This window comes from Leptodactylus fuscus (genome assembly GCF_031893055.1).
Source record: "Leptodactylus fuscus isolate aLepFus1 chromosome 10 unlocalized genomic scaffold, aLepFus1.hap2 SUPER_10_unloc_1, whole genome shotgun sequence".
In the NCBI taxonomy this organism is placed as follows: domain Eukaryota; kingdom Metazoa; phylum Chordata; class Amphibia; order Anura; family Leptodactylidae; genus Leptodactylus; species Leptodactylus fuscus.
The window spans coordinates 412,936-429,892 of record NW_027439814.1 but is presented as its reverse complement, the minus strand read 5'-3'; the positions used below and the strand labels follow the sequence as shown (position 1 = coordinate 429,892).

At 40.9% G+C, this 16,957-nt stretch overlaps 1 protein-coding gene across 1 annotated transcript in view; it reads right to left on the bottom strand.

Moving 5' to 3' along the window:
• The window catches only part of LOC142186402 (uncharacterized), a 214,353-nt gene that overhangs the window by 68,130 nt on the left and 129,266 nt on the right, over positions 1-16,957 (bottom strand). The window lies entirely within an intron of this gene.

The window sequence follows — 16,957 nt, the reverse complement described above, 5'->3', positions numbered from 1 at the left end:
TATACACCCCCCCCCCAACATAGTATATATTACTGTACACCAGACCCCTATACTAATATAATATCTATATACAGGAGACTGTGACTGTGTATACACCCCCCCCCAACATAATAGTATATATTACTGTACACCAGACCCCTATACTAATATAATATCTATATACAAGAGACTGTGACTGTGTATACACCCCCCCCCAACATAATAGTATATATTACTGTACACCAGACCCCTATACTAATATAATATCTATATACAAGAGACTGTGACTGTGTATACACCCCCCCCCAACATAATAGTATATATTACTGTACACCAGACCCCTATACTAATATAATATCTATATACAGGAGACTGTGACTGTGTATACACCCCCCCAACATAATAGTATATATTACTGTACACCAGACCCCTATACTAATATAATATCTATATACAGGAGACTGTGACTGTGTATACACCCCCCAACATAGTATATATCACTGCACACCAGACCCCTATACTAATATAATATCTATATACAAGAGACTGTGACTGTGTATACACCCCCCCCAACATAATAGTATATATTACTGTACACCAGACCCCTATACTAATATAATATCTATATACAAGAGACTGTGACTGTGTATACACCCCCCCCCAACATAATAGTATATATCACTGCACACCAGACCCCTATACTAATATAATATCTATATACAGGAGACTGTGACTGTGTATACACCCCCCAACATAATAGTATATATTACTGTACACTAGACCCCTATACTAATATAATATCTATATACAGGAGACTGTGACTGTGTATACACCCCCCAACATAATAGTATATATTACTGTACACCAGACCCCTATACTAATATAATATCTATATACAGGAGACTGTGACTGTGTATACACCCCCCCCCAACATAATAGTATATATCACTGTACACCAGACCCCTATACTAATATAATATCTATATACAGGAGACTGTGACTGTGTATACACCCCCCAACATAGTATATATCACTGTACACCAGACCCCTATACTAATATAATATCTATATACAAGAGACTGTGACTGTGTATACACCCCCCCCAACATAATAGTATATATTACTGTACACCAGACCCCTATACTAATATAATATCTATATACAAGAGACTGTGACTGTGTATACACCCCCCCAACATAATAGTATATATCACTGTACACCAGACCCCTATACTAATATAATATCTATATACAGGAGACTGTGACTGTGTATACACCCCCCCAACATAATAGTATATATTACTGTACACCAGACCCCTATACTAATATAATATCTATATACAGGAGACTGTGACTGTGTATACACCCCCCCCAACATAATAGTATATATCACTGTACACCAGACCCCTATACTAATATAATATCTATATACAGGAGACTGTGACTGTGTATACACCCCCCCCCAACATATAGTATATATTACTGTACACCAGACCCCTATACTAATATAATATCTATATACAAGAGACTGTGACTGTGTATACACCCCCCCCCACATAATAGTATATATTACTGTACACCAGACCCCTATACTAATATAATATCTATATACAGGAGACTGTGACTGTGTATACACCCCCCCCCAACATAATAGTATATATTACTGTACACCAGACCCCTATACTAATATAATATCTATATACAGGAGACTGTGACTGTGTATACACCCCCCCCAACATAATAGTATATATTACTGTACACCAGACCCCTATACTAATATAATATCTATATACAGAGACTGTGACTGTGTATACACCCCCCCAACATAATAGTATATATTACTGTACACCAGACCCCTATACTAATATAATATCTATATACAAGAGACTGTGACTGTGTATACACCCCCCCCAACATAATAGTATATATTACTGTACACCAGACCCCTATACTAATATAATATCTATATACAAGAGACTGTGACTGTGTATACACCCCCCCCAACATAATAGTATATATTACTGTACACCAGACCCCTATACTAATATAATATCTATATACAGGAGACTGTGACTGTGTATACACCCCCCCAACATAATAGTATATATTACTGTACACCAGACCCCTATACTAATATAATATCTATATACAAGAGACTGTGACTGTGTATACACCCCCCCAACATAATAGTATATATTACTGTACACCAGACCCCTATACTAATATAATATCTATATACAGAGACTGTGACTGTGTATACACCCCCCCAACATAATAGTATATATCACTGCACACCAGACCCCTATACTAATATAATATCTATATACAGGAGACTGTGACTGTGTATACACCCCCCAACATAGTATATATTACTGTACACCAGACCCCTATACTAATATAATATCTATATACAAGAGACTGTGACTGTGTATACACCCCCCCCCAACATAATAGTATATATCACTGCCACACCAGACCCCTATACTAATATAATATCTATATACAGGAGACTGTGACTGTGTATACACCCCCCCCAACATAATAGTATATATTACTGTACACCAGACCCCTATACTAATATAATATCTATATACAGGAGACTGTGACTGTGTATACACCCCCCCCCCAACATAATAGTATATATTACTGTACACCAGACCCCTATACTAATATAATATCTATATACAGGAGACTGTGACTGTGTATACACCCCCCCCAACATAATAGTATATATTACTGTACACCAGACCCCTATACTAATATAATATCTATATACAAGAGACTGTGACTGTGTATACACCCCCCCAACATAATAGTATATATTACTGTACACCAGACCCCTATACTAATATAATATCTATATACAAGAGACTGTGACTGTGTATACACCCCCCCAACATAATAGTATATATTACTGTACACCAGACCCCTATACTAATATAATATCTATATACAGGAGACTGTGACTGTGTATACACCCCCCCCCAACATAATAGTATATATTACTGTACACCAGACCCCTATACTAATATAATATCTATATACAAGAGACTGTGACTGTGTATACACCCCCCCCCAACATAATAGTATATATTACTGTACACCAGACCCCTATACTAATATAATATCTATATACAGGAGACTGTGACTGTGTATACACCCCCCCAACATAATAGTATATATTACTGTACACCAGACCCCTATACTAATATAATATCTATATACAGAGACTGTGACTGTGTATACACCCCCCCAACATAGTATATATTACTGTACACCAGACCCCTATACTAATATAATATCTATATACAGGAGACTGTGACTGTGTATACACCCCCCCAACATAATAGTATATATTACTGTACACCAGACCCCTATACTAATATAATATCTATATACAAGAGACTGTGACTGTGTATACACCCCCCCAACATAATAGTATATATACTGTACACCAGACCCCTATACTAATATAATATCTATATACAAGAGACTGTGACTGTGTATACACCCCCCCCCAACATAATAGTATATATTACTGTACACCAGACCCCTATACTAATATAATATCTATATACAGGAGACTGTGACTGTGTATACACCCCCCCAACATAATAGTATATATTACTGTACACCAGACCCCTATACTAATATAATATCTATATACAGGAGACTGTGACTGTGTATACACCCCCCCAACATAGTATATATCACTGCACACCAGACCCCTATACTAATATAATATCTATATACAAGAGACTGTGACTGTGTATACACCCCCCCAACATAATAGTATATATTACTGTACACCAGACCCCTATACTAATATAATATCTATATACAAGAGACTGTGACTGTGTATACACCCCCCCCCCCAACATAATAGTATATATTACTGTACACCAGACCCCTATACTAATATAATATCTATATACAGGAGACTGTGACTGTGTATACACCCCCCCAACATAATAGTATATATTACTGTACACCAGACCCCTATACTAATATAATATCTATATACAAGAGACTGTGACTGTGTATACACCCCCCAACATAATAGTATATATTACTGTACACCAGACCCCTATACTAATATAATATCTATATACAGGAGACTGTGACTGTGTATACACCCCCCCAACATAATAGTATATATTACTGTACACCAGACCCCTATACTAATATAATATCTATATACAGGAGACTGTGACTGTGTATACACCCCCCCAACATAATAGTATATATCACTGTACACCAGACCCCTATACTAATATAATATCTATATACAAGAGACTGTGACTGTGTATACACCCCCCCCCCAACATAATAGTATATATTACTGTACACCAGACCCCTATACTAATATAATATCTATATACAGGAGACTGTGACTGTGTATACACCCCCCCCCAACATAATAGTATATATTACTGTACACCAGACCCCTATACTAATATAATATCTATATACAGGAGACTGTGACTGTGTATACACCCCCCCCAACATAATAGTATATATTACTGTACACCAGACCCCTATACTAATATAATATCTATATACAGAGACTTTGTATACACCCCCCCCCCAACATAATAGTATATATTACTGTACACCAGACCCCTATACTAATATAATATCTATATACAGGAGACTGTGACTGTGTATACACCCCCCCCCCAACATAATAGTATATATATTACTGTACACCAGACCCCTATACTAATATAATATCTATATACAGGAGACTGTGACTGTGTATACACCCCCCCAACATAATAGTATATATTACTGTACACCAGACCCCTATACTAATATATATACAAGAGACTGTGACTGTGTATACACCCCCCCCCAACATAATAGTATATATTACTGTACACCAGACCCCTATACTAATATAATATCTATATACAAGAGACTGTGACTGTGTATACACCCCCCCCCCAACATAATAGTATATATTACTGTACACCAGACCCCTATACTAATATAATATCTATATACAGGAGACTGTGACTGTGTATACACCCCCCCCCCCCCAACATAGTATATATTACTGTACACCAGACCCCTATACTAATATAATATCTATATACAGGAGACTGTGACTGTGTATACACCCCCACCCCAACATAATAGTATATATTACTGTACACTCAGACCCCTATACTAATATAATATCTATATACAGGAGACTGTGACTGTGTATACACCCCCCCCCAACATAATAGTATATATTACTGTACACCAGACCCCTATACTAATATAATATCTATATACAGGAGACTGTGACTGTGTATACACCCCCCCCCCCCAACATAATAGTATATATTACTGTACACCAGACCCCTATACTAATATAATATCTATATACAGGAGACTGTGACTGTGTATACACCCCCCCCCAACATAATAGTATATATTACTGTACACCAGACCCCTATACTAATATAATATCTATATACAAGGAGACTGTGACTGTGTATACACCCCCCCAACATAATAGTATATATTACTGTACACCAGACCCCTATACTAATATAATATCTATATACAGGAGACTGTGACTGTGTATACACCCCCCCCAACATAATAGTATATATTACTGTACACTAGACCCCTATACTAATATAATATCTATATACAGGAGACTGTGACTGTGTATACACCCCCCCCCCCAACATAATAGTATATATTACTGTACACCAGACCCCTATACTAATATAATATCTATATACAGGAGACTGTGACTGTGTATACACCCCCCCCAACATAATAGTATATATTACTGTACACCAGACCCCTATACTAATATAATATCTATATACAGGAGACTGTGACTGTGTATACACCCCCCCAACATAATAGTATATATTACTGTACACCAGACCCCTATACTAATATAATATCTATATACAGGAGACTGTGACTGTGTATACACCCCCCCCCCAACATAATAGTATATATTACTGTACACCAGACCCCTATACTAATATAATATCTATATACAGGAGACTGTGACTGTGTATACACCCCCCCCCAACATAATAGTATATATTACTGTACACCAGACCCCTATACTAATATAATATCTATATACAGGAGACTGTGACTGTGTATACACCCCCCCCCCCAACATAATAGTATATATTCACTGTACACCAGACCCCTATACTAATATAATATCTATATACAGGAGACTGTGACTGTGTATACACCCCCCCCAACATAATAGTATATATTACTGTACACCAGACCCCTATACTAATATAATATCTATATACAGGAGACTGTGACTGTGTATACACCCCCCCCAACATAATAGTATATATTACTGTACACCAGACCCCTATACTAATATAATATCTATATACAGGAGACTGTGACTGTGTGTATACACCCCCCAACATAATAGTATATATTACTGTACACCAGACCCCTATACTAATATAATATCTATATACAAGAGACTGTGACTGTGTATACACCCCCCCCCAACATAATAGTATATATTACTGTACACCAGACCCCTATACTAATATAATATCTATATACAGGAGACTGTGACTGTGTATACACCCCCCCCCCAACATAATAGTATATATTACTGTACACCAGACCCCTATACTAATATAATATCTATATACAGGAGACTGTGACTGTGTATACACCCCCCCCCAACATAATAGTATATATTACTGTACACCAGACCCCTATACTAATATAATATCTATACACAGGAGACTGTGACTGTGTATACACCCCCCCCCCCCAACATAATAGTATATATTACTGTACACCAGACCCCTATACTAATATAATATCTATATACAAGAGACTGTGACTGTGTATACACCCCCCCCAACATAATAGTATATATTACTGTACACTAGACCCCTATACTAATATAATATCTATATACAGGAGACTGTGACTGTGTATACACCACCCCCCCAACATAATAGTATATATTACTGTACACCAGACCCCTATACTAATATAATATCTATATACAGGAGACTGTGACTGTGTATACACCCCCCAACATAATAGTATATATTACTGTACACCAGACCCTTATACTAATATAATATCTATATACAGGAGACTGTGACTGTGTATACACCACCCCCCCAACATAATAGTATATATTACTGTACACCAGACCCCTATACTAATATAATATCTATATACAGGAGACTGTGACTGTGTGTATACACCCCCCAACATAATAGTATATATTACTGTACACTAGACCCCTATACTAATATAATATCTATATACAGGAGACTGTGACTGTGTATACACCCCCCCAACATAATAGTATATATTACTGTACACCAGACCCCTATACTAATATAATATCTATATACAGGAGACTGTGACTGTGTGTATACACCCCCCAACATAATAGTATATATTACTGTACACCAGACCTCTATACTAATATAATATCTATATACAGGAGACTGTGACTGTGTATACACCCCCCAACATAGTATATATCACTGCCACACCAGACCCCTATACTAATATAATATCTATATACAAGAGACTGTGACTGTGTATACACCCCCCCCCCAACATAATAGTATATATTACTGTACACCAGACCCCTATACTAATATAATATCTATATACAGGAGACTGTGACTGTGTATACACCCCCCCCCCCAACATAATAGTATATATTACTGTACACCAGACCCCTATACTAATATAATATCTATATACAAGAGACTGTGACTGTGTATACACCCCCCCCCCAACATAGTATATATTACTGTACACCAGACCCCTATACTAATATAATATCTATATACAAGAGACTGTGACTGTGTATACACCCCCCCCCAACATAATAGTATATATTACTGTACACCAGACCCCTATACTAATATAATATCTATATACAAGAGACTGTGACTGTGTATACACCCCCCCCCCAACATAGTATATATTACTGTACACCAGACCCCTATACTAATATAATATCTATATACAAGAGACTGTGACTGTGTATACACCCCCCCAACATAATAGTATATATTACTGTACACCAGACCCCTATACTAATATAATATCTATATACAAGAGACTGTGACTGTGTATACACCCCCCCCCCAACATAATAGTATATATTACTGTACACCAGACCCCTATACTAATATAATATCTATATACAGGAGACTGTGACTGTGTATACACCCCCCCAACATAATAGTATATATTACTGTACACCAGACCCCTATACTAATATAATATCTATATACAGGAGACTGTGACTGTGTATACACCCCCCCAACATAATAGTATATATTACTGTACACCAGACCCCTATACTAATATAATATCTATATACAGGAGACTGTGACTGTGTATACACCCCCCCCCCCCAACATAATAGTATATATCACTGTACACCAGACCCCTATACTAATATAATATCTATATACAGGAGACTGTGACTGTGTATACACCCCCCCAACATAATAGTATATATTACTGTACACTAGACCCCTATACTAATATAATATCTATATACAGGAGACTGTGACTGTGTATACACCCCCCCAACATAATAGTATATATCACTGTACACCAGACCCCTATACTAATATAATATCTATATACAAGAGACTGTGACTGTGTATACACCCCCCCCCCAACATAATAGTATATATTACTGTACACTAGACCCCTATACTAATATAATATCTATATACAAGAGACTGTGACTGTGTATACACCCCCCCAACATAATAGTATATATTACTGTACACCAGACCCCTATACTAATATAATATCTATATACAAGAGACTGTGACTGTGTATACACCCCCCAACATAATAGTATATATTACTGTACACCAGACCCCTATACTAATATAATATCTATATACAGGAGACTGTGACTGTGTATACACCCCCCCAACATAATAGTATATATTACTGTACACCAGACCCCTATACTAATATAATATCTATATACAGGAGACTGTGACTGTGTATACACCCCCCAACATAATAGTATATATTACTGTACACTAGACCCCTATACTAATATAATATCTATATACAAGAGACTGTGACTGTGTATACACCCCCCCAACATAATAGTATATATTACTGTACACCAGACCCCTATACTAATATAATATCTATATACAGGAGACTGTGACTGTGTATACACCCCCCAACATAATAGTATATATTACTGTACACCAGACCCCTATACTAATATAATATCTATATACAAGAGACTGTGACTGTGTATACACCCCCCCCCAACATAATAGTATATATTACTGTACACCAGACCCCTATACTAATATAATATCTATATACAAGAGACTGTGACTGTGTATACACCCCCCAACATAATAGTATATATTACAGTACACCAGACCCCTATACTAATATAATATCTATATACAAGAGACTGTGACTGTGTATACACCCCCCCAACATAATAGTATATATTACTGTACACCAGACCCCTATACTAATATAATATCTATATACAGGAGACTGTGACTGTGTATACACCCCCCAACATAATAGTATATATCACTGTACACCAGACCCCTATACTAATATAATATCTATATACAGGAGACTGTGACTGTGTATACACCCCCCCCCAACATAATAGTATATATTACTGTACACCAGACCCCTACACTAATATAATATCTATATACAAGAGACTGTGACTGTGTATACACCCCCCAACATAGTATATATCACTGCCACACCAGACCCCTATACTAATATAATATCTATATACAGGAGACTGTGACTGTGTATACACCCCCCCCCCAACATAATAGTATATATTACTGTACACCAGACCCCTATACTAATATAATATCTATATACAGGAGACTGTGACTGTGTATACACCCCCCAACATAATAGTATATATTACTGTACACCAGACCCCTATACTAATATAATATCTATATACAAGAGACTGTGACTGTGTGTATACACCCCCCCAACATAATAGTATATATTACTGTACACCAGACCCCTATACTAATATAATATCTATATACAGGAGACTGTGACTGTGTATACACCCCCCCCCCCAACATAATAGTATATATTACTGTACACCAGACCCCTATACTAATATAATATCTATATACAAGAGACTGTGACTGTGTATACACCCCCCCCCAACATAATAGTATATATTACTGTACACTAGACCCCTATACTAATATAATATCTATATACTAGAGACTGTGACTGTGTATACACCCCCCCAACATAATAGTATATATTACTGTACACCAGACCCCTATACTAATATAATATCTATATACTAGAGACTGTGACTGTGTATACACCCCCCCAACATAATAGTATATATTACTGTACACCAGACCCCTATACTAATATAATATCTATATACAAGAGACTGTGACTGTGTGTATACACCCCCCAACATAATAGTATATATTACTGTACACTAGACCCCTATACTAATATAATATCTATATACAGGAGACTGTGACTGTGTATACACCCCCCAACATAATAGTATATATTACTGTACACCAGACCCCTATACTAATATAATATCTATATACAAGAGACTGTGACTGTGTATACACCCCCCCAACATAATAGTATATATTACTGTACACCAGACCCCTATACTAATATAATATCTATATACAAGAGACTGTGACTGTGTATACACCCCCCAACATAATAGTATATATTACTGTACACCAGACCCCTATACTAATATAATATCTATATACAGGAGACTGTGACTGTGTATACACCCCCCCAACATAATAGTATATATTACTGTACACCAGACCCCTATACTAATATAATATCTATATACAGGAGACTGTGACTGTGTATACACCCCCCCCCCCCAACATAATAGTATATATCACTGTACACCAGACCCCTATACTAATATAATATCTATATACAGGAGACTGTGACTGTGTATACACCCCCCCCCCAACATAATAGTATATATCACTGTACACCAGACCCCTATACTAATATAATATCTATATACAAGAGACTGTGACTGTGTGTATACACCCCCCCCCCCAACATAATAGTATATATCACTGTACACCAGACCCCTATACTAATATAATATCTATATACAGGAGACTGTGACTGTACAACCCCCCCCCCCCCCCCCCAACATAATATTACCATGACACCTGCATACCTCCCAACTTTCAAAGAACTAAAAGAGGGACAAAATGTGCGGCGCGCTTAGCAAATTTAGCTCCAACCACTTTAGTGTTGACTCCGCCCATTCCCATTCATTTTCCATGTGCCCGCACACAGTATAATCCTCCTACAGTTACCCGTAAATTATATGTCCCCTCTCTATCTCTCCCTCAGCTTCATGTCCCTCCATCTCTGTCATAGATTTATGTCCCCTCCATCTCTGCCCCCAGATTCATGTCCCCCGCCTCTGCCCACAGATTCTTGTCCTCCATCTCTGCCCCCAGATTCATGTCCCCTCCATCTCTGCCCCAGATTCATGTCCCCTCCATCTCTGCCCCCAGATTCATGTCCCCCGCCTCTGCCCCCAGATTCATGTCCCCTCCATCTCTGCCCCCAGATTCATGTCCCCTCCATCTCTGCCCCCAGATTCATGTCCCCTCCATCTCTGCCCCCAGATTCATGTCCCCCCATCTCTGCCCCCAGATTCATGTCCCTCCATCTCTGCCCCAGTTTCATGTCCCCTCCATCTCTGCCCCCAGATTCATGTCCCCCCATCTCTGCCCCCAGATTCATGTCCCTCCATCTCTGCCCCAGTTTCATGTCCCCTCCATCTCTGCCCCCAGATTCATGTCCCCCTACATCTCTGCCCCCAGATTAATGTCCCCCATCTCTGCCCCCAGATTCATGTCCCTACATCTCTGCCCCCAGATTCATGTCCCCCATCTCTGCCCCCAGATTCATGTCCCCCATCTCTGCCCCCAGATTCATGTCCCCCCTCCATCTCTGCCCCTAGATTCATGTCCTCTCCATCTCTGCCCCAGATTCATGTCCCCCATCTCTGCCCCCAGATTCATGTCCCCCATCTCTGCCCCCAGATTCATGTCCCCTCCATCTCTGCCCCCAGATTCATGTCCTCTCCATCTCTGCCCACAGATTCATGTCCCCTGCATCTCTGCCCCCAGATTCATGTCCTCTCCATCTCTGCGCACAGATTCATGTCCCCCATCTCTGCCCCCAGATTCATGTCCCTTCCATCTCTGCCCCCAGATTCATGTCCCCCCATCTCTGCCCCCAGATTCATGTCCCCTCCATCTCTGCCCCCAGATTCATGTCCTCTCCATCTCTGCGCACAGATTCATGTCCCCCATCTCTGTCCCCAGATTCATGTCCCCCCATCTCTGTCCCCAGATTCATGTCCCCCCATCTCTTCCCCCAGATTCATGTCCTCTCCATTTCTGCCCCCAGATTCATGTCCCCCATCTCTGCCCCCAGATTCATGTCCCCTCCATCTCTGCCCCCAGATTCATGTCCTCTCCATCTCTGCCCACAGATTCATGTCCCCTGCATCTCTGCCCCCAGATTCATGTCCTCTCCATCTCTGCGCACAGATTCATGTCCCCCATCTCTGCCCCCAGATTCATGTCCCTTCCATCTCTGCCCCCAGATTCATGTCCCCCCATCTCTGCCCCCAGATTCATGTCCCCTCCATCTCTGCCCCCAGATTCATGTCCTCTCCATCTCTGCGCACAGATTCATGTCCCCCATCTCTGTCCCCAGATTCATGTCCCCCCATCTCTGTCCCCAGATTCATGTCCCCCCATCTCTTCCCCCAGATTCATGTCCTCTCCATTTCTGCCCCCAGATTCATGTCCCCCATCTCTGCCCCCAGATTCATGTCCCCCATCTCTGCTCCCAGATTCATGTCCCCTGCATCTCTGCCCCCAGATTCATGTCCCCCCATCTCTGCCCACAGATTCATGTACCCTCCATCTCTGCCCCCAGATTCATGTCCTCTCCATCTCTGCGCACAGATTCATGTCCCCCATCTCTGCCCCCAGATTCATGTCCCCCCATCTCTGTCCCCAGATTCATGTCCCCTCCATCTCTGCCCCCAGATTCATGTCCCCTCCATCTCTGCCCCCAGATTCATGTCCTCTCCATCTCTGCGCACAGATTCATGTCCCCCCATCTCTTCCCCCAGATTCATGTCCTCTCCATTTCTGCCCCCAGATTCATGTCCCCCATCTCTGCCCCCAGATTCATGTCCCCCATCTCTGCTCCCAGATTCATGTCCCCTCCATCTCTGCCCCCAGATTCATGTCCCTCCATCTCTACCCCCAGATTCATGTTCCCTCCATCTCTGCCCCCAGATTCATGTCCCTCCATCTGGGGACATGAATCTGGGGGCATATTGCGCATTTTCTGTTAGTACAATAAACCTCATTTCAATCCTGAAATATTACTGTGTCCATCAGTTATTAGATATATCAAACTGAAATGGCTGTTGCAAATACCAAAATATTTAGAACTAAAAATGATTAAGATTAATAGGGGTGCCCAAACTTTTTCATAGGACTGTATAATTTCTTTTATGCATTTATTAGACCCCCTAGGGGGTTTTGAACCTTAGGGGGTCTGATCACTAATGCAATGAATTACAATGCTAATGCATTTCAAATTACTGACATTTCTATTGCAGGCTACTCTATGTACAGACAGGTGTGGGAGCCTTCACAAGGCTCCTGGCTGTCATGTCAATGGGATCCCGCCCCCGAAGCTTGCATGTCAATGGGATCCCCGGCAAAATGGCGCCTCGGTCACCAGAAGGGTTAATGCCCGCAATCAGTGCGAGCACCGAACATGGGCATTAGTGCTGGGTAAAAAAGGTACAAAAAGGTTCAGCTCACCCACAGGTTGATTTCAGACATCGGCTTTTCAATGGTTAAATTCTTCGGGGTGCACGGCGACACACTCTATTCCTTGAGTGTAATATCTCCACAGCAAAAACAAATTTCTCCGGCAACTCTCCGATGATAAAATATAACTTTTAATCAGAAAACATCATAAAATGACAAAAAATTTGATGTCGATCACAAAATAAAGAAAAGAAATGTAAACCCCCTAAAAAACGCAGACGCGTTGCGGAACCATCGTTCCTTCCTCAGTGCGGTATAAAACAGCAGACACTCAGCAAGTATGGCAGCCGCCATCTTTAAACACCCGGGAACCGCCACACTACTACGGAGGATGTCAGAAAAGGGTTAAAATGTAAACTAAACTTTTGGACAACTTTTGATTTTCTGGCTGTATTTGTCATAAAAATTTTTTTTAATATACTTTATTAACAAATTTTGTCTCGTTTCTCTGAAATTCTGCCGTTTTTACCTCTTCCTTCTGTATTGAGAGCTGTTTCTGCCTTTCACTGTATGTTACTGTGTATGGTAGTGTTTCCCAACCTTTTAAAATTCGGGGCAGCGCTGGAGTTCGAATCCCGCCAGGAATAACATCTGCAAGGAGTTGATATGTTCTCCCAGTGTTTGCGTGGATTTCCTCCCATTATACAAAGACATACTGATAGGAAAAAAAAAATGTACGTTGTGATCCCTATATGGGGCTCACAATCTACAAACAAAAAAACGCATACAATTTTCTGTTGCAATTTTGATGCAATTGTAACTGCATCACAACTGCACCCTGTGCTACACCGTCCTATACTTTCCATCCAGCACATACAAAAAATTCACCTTTTACCATCACTAAGCTCCCTTAGTGGCCCCAGTGGCTCCCTATCATGCTCTCCAGTGACACACCACGCAGTACATTCTCACTAGTGGCCCCCTACACATATAATAATGCTCCCTACTGACTCCCAGACACCTAATAATGTGGCCCTTAGGCAGGTTTTAATGTTTTTCAGTAGCCTCCAGTCAAGTAATAATGTTTTCTGTGCCCATCAGACAAGTAATAATGTCCTCCAGTGACCTCTAGAACAGACATGGGGATTGTACAGCCCATGGGCCACATCCGGCCCTCTTACTATCTCTGACCGGCCAGTGTGAGATCATTGTACATGGGGCATTCCCCTTGTACTCAGAAAGCATAGGGGTTGTTCCCCAGTGCTCTGAGCACAGCGTTGTCATCCATCCAGCGTCGCCTTTCTTCTGCTCCGGCAGTCATTCTCCTCCTCTTCTTACAGGAGACCACCACAAAATGGCCGATGGACGGCTATTCCGTTGGCCATTTTGTGGTGGGTTCTTGTATGAAGAGGAGGAAAATGGCTGCCGGAGCAGAAGAAAGGCGGCGCTGGATGGATGACAACGCTGTGCTCAGAGATCAGGGTGAACGCCTCCTGTGCTTTCTCAGCACACTGAAGATTCTTCATTACACTATGGGTCATCTCAAAATTCTACATTTCTTGTTTTCTTTCACACTTTCTCGTCTACATCATCTCTGCAACATCCAGTCACACATGTGGAACACATGTCTGTTCAGGTCGCACAGTATTGTGCCACACAAAAGAAGGCGGTCACATACAGACACAGACGATTCTTCCTTATTGACATAACATGTTTTTTAGGATTTCCCACAAAGGTTTGGTCTTCAACTGGGGAAGATGGCGGCATCCAAGGTGAAGCAGGACATGGTCCGGACGATTATAAGAGGAACCTTCCCCATCGCGGTTTCAGTGGTGGTTGTCTGGAGTTAGAGCTAGCCGTACTTTGTCATTTTTCTTCATGAAGAATGAAGAAAAATTCAAAAACTGTGGCGTGGACCTTAAAGATAAAGGTAAGAGATGAATATATCCCTCTAAAACCATTCCAATTTCTCAAGTGGCCCCATGGGAAAATTAATTGCCCACACCTGCTGTAGAACGTAATAATGTTCGTCACTGGCCCATGGCACATGACACCTCATAATGCTCCCCAGTGGCCCCCAGACACCTCATAATGCTCCCCAGTGGCCCCCAGACACCTCATAATGCTCCCTAGTGGCCCCAGACACCTCATAATTCTTCCCAGTGGCCCCCAGACACCTCATAATTCTTCCCAGTGGCCCCCAGACACCTCATAATGCTCCCCAGTGGCCCCAGGCAGCTAAGGTCTAGTTCACATGGAGTTTTTTGCAGACACAGAATCCACTTCAAAATCCACCTGCAAAAAAAGGCTCCCATTGACTTCAACGGGAGCTGCTCTTTTTTTTTCCGGCTACCTACCTGTAGTAGCAGAAAAAGAAGCAAAATAAGGCATCTGTAGCTGATTCAGCCGTGGTTCGAAACACGCTCCTGTTTAGGTCCATTCATTGGGGCCTAATCTGGAGTGGAATGCTGATACTGCATCGGCATCTCGTCCCGGCTCGCCACGTGGAAAGTTCACACAATGGAAAAGGTTTCCGCGTCATTTTCCTCCGTGTGAACATACCCTTATACTGCTTCCAAGTGGCCCTCAGGCAAGCAATAATGTCTCCCAGTGGCCCCTAGACAAGTGAATATCCATAAAGTGTATTCATTCGGTTGTCCTCAATGGTGTAAATCATTTCTTCTGTAGTCCAGAGAACTTTTGGTCACTGCTTACAGGTTAAAGCTTCCCGCAGGATTTGGAAACGGAGGAAAGCATGGCGAGCTTTAGCTTTATGGCAAATTGGGTCACTGTCATAAGAGCTAGCACTCCTGCCAAAAGTGTATTCTATGGTCGTTAGAAAGAAGTATTATATAAGTGGCAGTGAATGTAATCTTTTTACCAGTGGCTGTAGTTCTCTACTCCCTGCTGGTCATGTGACAGACACTCTGACTCCTCCAATTGCACAGTGCCACAGATTTATTAATACTGTCTAAAACAGGGGTGCTCACACTTTTTCAGTGTGTGAGATACTTTTTAGCTGACCAAGGCAAAAGATCTACTAGGGCGGGGCCGGGTGGGCTTGTGGGTGGGTGTGTCTGTGGGCGGGGCCAGACATGTGGGCGGGGCCGGGCGAATCGC